The sequence below is a fragment of the Lactuca serriola genome, chromosome 8 (assembly GCF_051521515.1).
Source record: "Lactuca serriola cultivar US96UC23 chromosome 8, Lser_US96UC23_V15, whole genome shotgun sequence".
Lineage (NCBI taxonomy): Eukaryota > Viridiplantae > Streptophyta > Magnoliopsida > Asterales > Asteraceae > Lactuca > Lactuca serriola.
Genome location: NC_136415.1, coordinates 57,378,565 through 57,387,409, shown reverse-complemented (window position 1 = coordinate 57,387,409; position 8,845 = coordinate 57,378,565).

The window sequence follows — 8,845 nt, the reverse complement described above, 5'->3', positions numbered from 1 at the left end:
ACTTCCTTTTATTCGTTCGTTTCAAGAATAATCATTAAAAATACTCAAATGGACTTTAAACCGGATAAAAATTAGCAGAAAAGTATTTAACTTTTATTTGAAGTTCTTGACTGTAGGGTTTGTACGAATGAAAATTTCGGGTTTTCACAGCGAGTCTGCCAGTAAGAAGACAAATTATTCGATTTTCTTGAACTTTGGCAATTCACTTTTGCATCTATTCACTAGAAAAACGACCTAGGCTCTGATACCACTAATGGGTTATGAGCATAACATCATTCCTATGGTGTTCATGCGACCCTAATTGCTTTGATCTAGGGTTTTCTAATTAAACATACAACATTGAATACCAAAGCAATAAACCCTAATTGACTAGCATACAAATCTAAAAATCACATATGATTAGGGTTAGAAAGTTTACCTTGATTATTATGTAGCAATAACAATCACAATCCTTCTTGATCTTGACTTCTGAAAGCCTAGTGCCTCAAATGTTGAACCTCTAATGAAATCACAAACACTCAATGCAACAAGATGACTTGGAGAGGGAAGAAAATCGGCTAGGGCAACACCAAGAAGCATAGGTCGAAATCCTTATGTTAGGGGGTCTATTTATACTTGTGGTTGCTAGGGTTTTCAGGTGGAAACTCTAATATGACTGCTTAAGCCTTAAGCAGACCATGGACTCCTTTTAGAATATCCCTTGGACTAATTCCTTATGGGCTTCCCATAGAATTCATCCAACCTATAATCCAAGGTGATCCATCAGCCCAATTGCAATTATCTTATAATCACAGCATCAGTCCCCCAAGTTTAATTAATTTCTTTTGACCACAAAATTAATTCTAAATTAATTCTTGATCAATATTAATTAAATAATATGATTTCTCCTTTAATATATTATTCTTATAATATATTAATAAATCATAATTAATCATCTTTCTCCATAATTCATCCTATCAGTTGCTATGGTGAAGGCAACCCAAAAGCACCATGCTTATAATCGGGTAAAGTACATACCAAAATAGTTATGAACTTAGACACCTAATCCAACAATAACATCCAATCTCCTTATACTAAAAGGCAACACACAAATCAGGCAGTTCTATCTTGCAATTCCTAAAGGTACCTTAGCCCTAATCTAACATGTAACTCACATAATAGCATACTAATCCTAAAACTCATGTATGATCATTTTAGGAATCACTTACTTGAGCTCGGATGATCGCATGCATCACATCCCTTTCTTTGTAAGAATATTTTTTTAAAAATTACTTTTCTTTCAAAGAGATTATCAATTCCTGAGTTTGAGTTCAGACACACCCAAGAGTGTGCCCGAATCCTTCAAACCAAGGCTCTGATAGGAACTTGTAACGTCCTAAAAATACTGATAAAAATTTCATTTTCAAACATCAAATCCATACATCAATACTGGTTTCCAAAATTAGTCATAGTAAAATGTATCACAATCATCTGAGTAAAATAACAATCATCAATGCAAAAAATCATCGGGGGATGCGGTGCAGTAAAGTCAAACCCTTCCCTTTGGACTACAAGTACTTGTAAATGTTTAAACCACAAGAACGTAATCACAAAGCTCAGTGAGTTCCCTAAAATACCACATACCATACATATCAGTGGGCTCAGGACTACGTGAACACTATGATCCACCATAGTGTTATAATTACTCCCCTGTTACAACCCATTCGTAACCTTTCTGCCATAATCCAACGATGTTCTTTCATGCAAGTTGTAATGCCTGTAGATCCGGGCTAGTCAATTTAGAGGCAATAGGGGTCGAAAACGACTTTTCGAAAAAAGATTATTTAGAATAAATAATCTTAACCAAGTTTTAGGATATGTCACAAGGTTTCCGTACATATAAAGAACGCCGAAATCCGAGTTATAACGAAGAAGTTATGACCCGTCGAAGTTTCGCGACGGAACCGGCACGGCACCGGGAAGCATAAATAGTGAATTTACGATAGAGTGAGATTTTGATGGGTTTTAGCCATAAGAACATCCGATGTGCTCATACAAACCCTAATGCTTGGATCTAGGTTTCTCTATTGTACATGCAATTTATCCAAGACTATAAACCCTAGATCTAGCATATGATAATCAATACAACATATAATTAGGGTTTAGATCATACCTTGATTGTTATGTAGCAATAACAATCTCAAATCCTCCTTGTAATGACTTTAGAAAGCTTAGAGTCACAAATGTCACTCCTCTAATGGTTCACAAACACCAAGAGCAAGAGGATGAAGAAGAGAAGAGAAGGAGGCTCTCAAAAACGTGTGGAAACCCTAGATAATTGGTTCACCACGTTTTTGGAGCATAAGGGTTCTATATATAGTGAGGCTATTAGGGTTATCTAACAAGGAAACCCTAATTTGGATGCTTAAGCCGTAAGCAACCGATGGACTCCTTTCCTTAAAGGCCTTGGACGATATCCAATGGGTTTCCCCATAGAATTCGTCCAACCTTATAATATAAGGCAATCCATAGCCCAATTGTAATTATCTTATAATTACAATTCCAGTCCCTTAAGTTTAATTAATCTCTTTTAGTCACAAACTTAATTCTTATTAATTCTTGACTAATATTAATTAAACATTATGATTTCTCCTTTAATATATTATTCTCATAATATATTAATAAATCATATTTAATCCTTTCTCTCCATAATTCATCCTATGAAGTTGCTTTGGTGAAGGCAACCCAAAAGGACCATGCACCATCGGGTCAAGTACATACCAAATTAGTTATGGACTTAGACACTAATCCAACAGTCTCCCACTTGGATAAGTCTAATAACTATTCTACGTATGACTTCAGATCCTGATCTGCAATCGTAGCTTTCCAAAGCCGCTGTCAACTCTGATCCTATCAGACACGCGTGTCCTTTAGATAAGGGATCATATATTCCTCCATTCTAGATATCGTATAAGACATGATTTCTAATCATTCTCTCTGTACCATTTCTCGACTTCCGATTTATGACGACTGACTAATTGAACAAATCAAATTAGCCCTAGCCCGGCCGAGCATTTACGTTTGTCATCACTAAATCATCGAGGGGCCCAAAGATATCGCTTTTATCCTACTTTGGATAAAAGGAACGGATAAACTTTGATTCAATGCTCGCTTGCACTCACTCACCGAATCACACAAAACAATATGTTTTATGACACCAAGTTACTGGTGCGTTTACATATTATCAATGTGCAACCGATTTGCAAGATACAACTCACACATCTCGGTTTCAAGAATATAAGATGTTATCGTCTCACCAATCATTCGTGATACAATTCATGGAGTGATCCAAGTGAGCGTGGGTTTAATCCAATGCTCAAATCACATTCATAAGCACTCATGAACGTTGCAGCAAACATTTGCTTATGTCTAATGCTCTTTAGACAATCCACACACCAATTCACGACAGTCTTTATTCATACCTGCTTCCAACATATGAACGATTGTGGCCAGTTCGAATAATTTGACTGTTCTAAACCAATTAAATTATTCAGGAAGTCAAAACATGCAAAGTGAAACACAAGAATAATACTAATCCCATATGGCCTCAAACCTTTGAGCATAAATAAAACACCTTTTATTTATCACCATATCGATTACTCATTATTTGTTGTTTCGGGTAATCAACTTCTTACTTGAATTATTACACTTGTCCCATGCTCTTATCATGCACCCAATGTTTACCTATGGTTCTTACTTTGTGAAATAGATCAAATGAACACATTTCCAATCATACTCATTTCACAACTCCAAATCCTTTTTCGTAAGTGAAAGAATATCAAATTCTTGCCACTTATAGAATATGTTAGATTCTAACATTTTATGCAATGATCCTTTTCGTAATGTCATAGCACAAAAAGTCACAAAGACTATTGCCAACAATATTACAAAGACCTCTATCGGAGATTGTTACAATACAACTCCCTAGATATGATGTCTCTCACTCAAAGTACATTCCTTTGAACATCCTTTTGCATAAAAGTTTCTAATTTAGACATAGACTTTCAATATTCAATTCCCAATATGGACACGTTTCCATATTTTCCATATGACAACTCATTCTTTATAGAATCTTATCTATTCATAATAATGTCGATATGGTCCATTCAATACTATACTTCCAACTACTCACAAGTGACCAATCCTCGGCGAACTTTGGATTCTCCTTTGATAGTTGTTTAGTTATCTTAGTCAAAACCGATTCTTGTCCTTCTTCCCTCTAAATGCGCTAGACATTTGGAAAATTTTAGAATGGTCAAATATTATAGCATTTGCAATCATCCCGTACCCGAAGCGTATTGGACACGATGCATTATGTCTTACATGAAGATTTAATACTTTATTAATCTTCTGCCATAATATTCTATGTGCTACGTTCTCAACATTCAAACTATGAAGAGGAATGCCGTAATCATAATCGAAATTTGAGAACACACTATGTATCCTTGACTAAATTATTAACATTCCACAACCTAAGCCTTTAGATTTGAAATGAAGCATAATATTCTCTCCCTTAATTATAGCAAAACAAATTTTCAACTATTGCGACTCTGCAAAGTATAACTCTTGTTTTCTATAATTAATATTGCTAACTTGAAATACTTTCCATAATAATCATACAATCATAACATTTATGCTCCCACTATCATGATGATTATTATAAACATAACACTTATGCTCCCATTAGCTTTGACATGTATTCAGAAACCAGCTTAACTTCCAGAAAAACAATAATTGTTGAATTTCTTAAGTTTATGTTTCTAATACCTAATGCTTTGATAATCCTTTATCTAAGCTTATACACCTTTCCTTTAGATAGCTCATATGTGTGTCTAAACAATTCAGACTAATTGCCTAATCTCACAATTTGAATCATGGAAAAGGATACCGTAACCATAATCGAATTCGAGAATTCAATTTCACAATCACTATCTTCTTAAAATCTTTCTTAGTGAAAGCATTTCCTCACAATCACTTTCATGAAGGAGGGAATCTTATGACACTTAGATTTTAATGGTGTATGTGTTCTTATCCATGTGAATTTGTCAAAACCAAAGTTTACGACAAATTCAAACTCATATGGACCGAACTTTCTTAATCTTGATTTCTTGCCTTATGGTAGCACGGCTGCCCACCATGTCTTGCAAGTAGTTAAGCAACTCACCTTTTCCTATCAATGTACTTTTCATTGATCAAGGTCCTTGCCCTTTATGCATTCAAATGAGAACTCATAGGGCTCACATGCATAATTAACTCAATTGGAAGGGCACAGAAACAATATAGTGTCAACATGATATGTTGTAAACCTCAACTCGTGTGCTAGTGATGATCAATAAGGTCTATTTTGATTTGTTCTTGAAACCTTTCAAGACCATTAAGACTCCCACTGACTCCTCGACATATAAGATTCTCTTGTCAATAAACATTTCTTGACAAACAAATATTCAAGAGTTAGTGCAGTTTTTATCAAAACACTTCATAAATAGGTCCTAGTTGGTCTTTGTCTTATCCAAAACATCACAACTTTCCTCATTTGATGAATGTTATAAACCTTCTTAATACGTATCACTCAATGTCACAATCTTAACTCTAAGACTTGTTTTGGAACGAAGTATGATTGACTTCTTGATTCCTCTTCTTAGACATACAATTGCACTAAGACTCATTTAGAGGATCAATTGAGATATGGTTCTTAATCATTAAGACCTATCATAAAGGGCAAAAGGTACTCTCCCTTCTTCTTAGAATGGAGAAACTTTTATCTTTCTGCCTACTTTATTCTTCTTATTCGTTCTGCTATTGATTTAAACCTTTTCAATCAATTCATAATTACACTTAATCTTATAAGTATAATCATATTTACTAAACCTTTAGTAAATCATGACGGATATCTTTGTTACTCTTATGGTGGACTTTGATCAACACACAACTTTGTGTACTCGATCTCCTAGTCCTTCACTTGACACTTTGTCAACGAATTAGTCTAATTTCCAAATATGAAATTTCTCATTCATCATGCAACCAAGTTGCGTGATTCCAAATTTCTGTCCAACTGAAACTTGGGCGATGAGAAACTCTCCTTATTTGGTAAATTTTCGACATTTTCATAATTAAGAATCAAATCCATTATTGCTAATAATAGAAACATTCAAACATCAATGTTTCATACACGCCATTGCAAGGATAAAAAAAATAATATAAAGTCAAAATTTATTTTATTGCGGAAAAAATTTGTCCTTACAATGCAATTCATTGAAAAACTATGCTAATACATATTTCTTAGCAATCTAATTCTAACTCTAAGTAGTAGCTCAAGAATCTAATCTTCAAGTAATGCGATCGAAATACATTTCTTCACGTTTAGATTCTGGTCACTTCTTTCCTTAAGCTTCCTCTCTTTTCTTCAATCCTACAAAACATCAATTGTAATCTTATCACATTATGTATTAAGAATCTAGAATAGGAGCTTAAAAGAGTTAGTCAATGGATTTTACCTAAAGCAGAGCCATACGTTTTGACTCTCCCATCTCTTAGATCTCTTAGGTAAATAGGGCAGTTTCGTCTCCAATGCCCATTCTCTTGGCAATAAAAGCAAATTGACTCTTTTGGAACAGGACATGGAACTACTTCAGACATTGCCCTTTTCTTATGATCAAAATTTTCGATCATAACACGTCTTTCGTTGCCATTGTCTATATCCATAGAGGTCTTGAAGGCAGATTCACCAATCAACTTTGCTTTTCTATTGCGCCAAACCATTGCTGATTCAGCAGCAATAAGCATATAGGTGAGATCTATAAGGGTCACGTCGCAGTTCATCATATAGTACTCTCTTACGAACTCACTATACGAGTTAGGAAGTGACTGAAGAACCCAATCAACAGCCATCTCCTCACAGACAACGGATCCCAACATTCTTAACCTATCAATGTGTGACTTCATCCCTAGGACGTGTGCACACACCGACTTTCCCTCTTCATGTTTACTTGCCAAAAGGGCTTGAGTCAGCTTGAACTTTTCAAGCCTTCGAACTTGTGGGTTAGGGAGAATAATTGGAGGAGGTGGAGGAAGTGAAGCATGATTTCTTGTTCCTCGATCGAATCGTGGAATATCATCTTCATGTGGAAAGCTTGTTCCACGGGATTTGGGAAGACCATAGTTGTCGTACTTTGACATCTACAAAACGGGAGAAAACAAATTCAAGTTAGTTGATTGATTGAGTCCTTAGTAAATCACCCAAATGAGATACTAAGGCTAGGACCCAACACAATATGCTACAACCTAGAAATGGGATGCCGTAATCTAATTGCAGAATATTTGAAGGTAAGTGAATGACGGTTCACTAATTTCCACCACGAAAAACGAAAAAGAAATTTAAGTGTTAATTCTATGAAAACTCCTAGATCCTTTGAGATTCATTGAACATTTCAATGGCATGTTTAAATCTCGATATGCCCCTCTAGTTTGTGACTGGGATGCCGAGGGTCACAAAGCGGGTGTGAATAACCATGCGAACTTACATGGTGCCCTCACATGTTACAGTCACCTATTCGATGTGCCGGTAAACCACACACGCTCCACCGAACTATGACAAACATTGAGTTACCCTTTGCTACCTTTTCTTAGAACCATTTAGTGTGCCGGTAAACCACACACGCTCCACTAACGTCTTCGCAAGGGCACAAAGTGTAATTTCATGGAATTGCATCAATTCACTTTTACCTAAGTAACTAAGATTGGGAATTTGTAAAGCATTTAGTTACTTTTATACTTCATTATACTTATAATGGAAGGTTTTGTCCTATCCTACCTGTTCGGCTAACGACCCTCCACTAGTCAAGAGTGCGGTGGGTAAGAGTGGATACCCATTCAATCGCCATTTTATAGGCAATTTCCTTAAACACCCCTTATAGACCAGCTTCGTGAATAAGGCCTACTAACGGTAAGACTGACTTTTACTCATACATATATATAATGTTAGACTTTTAATGTTATATATAATATAGGGTGTATTTTACACTTTTAAAATACTAGGTGATCAAATTTAACGATTATGCTTTTAATTCAATTAAATGTAAACAAAAACTTTTATGGATTTATTAAATCTCTTTTAATTATACACCTTAGTTAATTAATAAAACCATAAGGGTGTGATTTGAACTTTTCAAAACAATACTAGGGTTTTAGAATTTAACATTCCTAGATTAAACTTTTAATCAACTTTTAAATTCCAAAACTTGAGCACAAGTTTTGAAACATTTCAAAACATTTAGGTTTAGAATTTAAATATACATCAAAATTAAACATTTAATCAAAATTTAAATTCCAAAACTTGAGGGCAAGTTTTGAAACCTTTTCAAAACATTAGGGTTTCAACTATTTAAATTTCAAAACTAAACTTTTGAGTTCAAATTTAAACTATAAAACCTAAAGGGGGAAAATTTAAACTCTTCATAACACAAGGATCAAATAACAAATAATATAAATTAAACAATTAATTTCATCATTATCTATATTTGACCTAATTTAAATTTCTTGCAAAATAAGTTACCCAATTAATACAAATAATCCAATCTTTATCATATAAGGAAGTTATTATCTAATCAATTGGTAATTATCTTGTGTTTTGGCAAGGATATCCTTTAAGAAACAATAAAATTCGTATTTTATAGGTTTAAAACGAATATGATAATTATCCTTAAGCAAAACAGCAACAAAATCCGAAATTTCCTCTGTCTGACGCTCCGACTGGCTAAGTCACACTCTGGAACTCACCGAGTAGGGTTGACTCGCCGAGTCCAAGTAG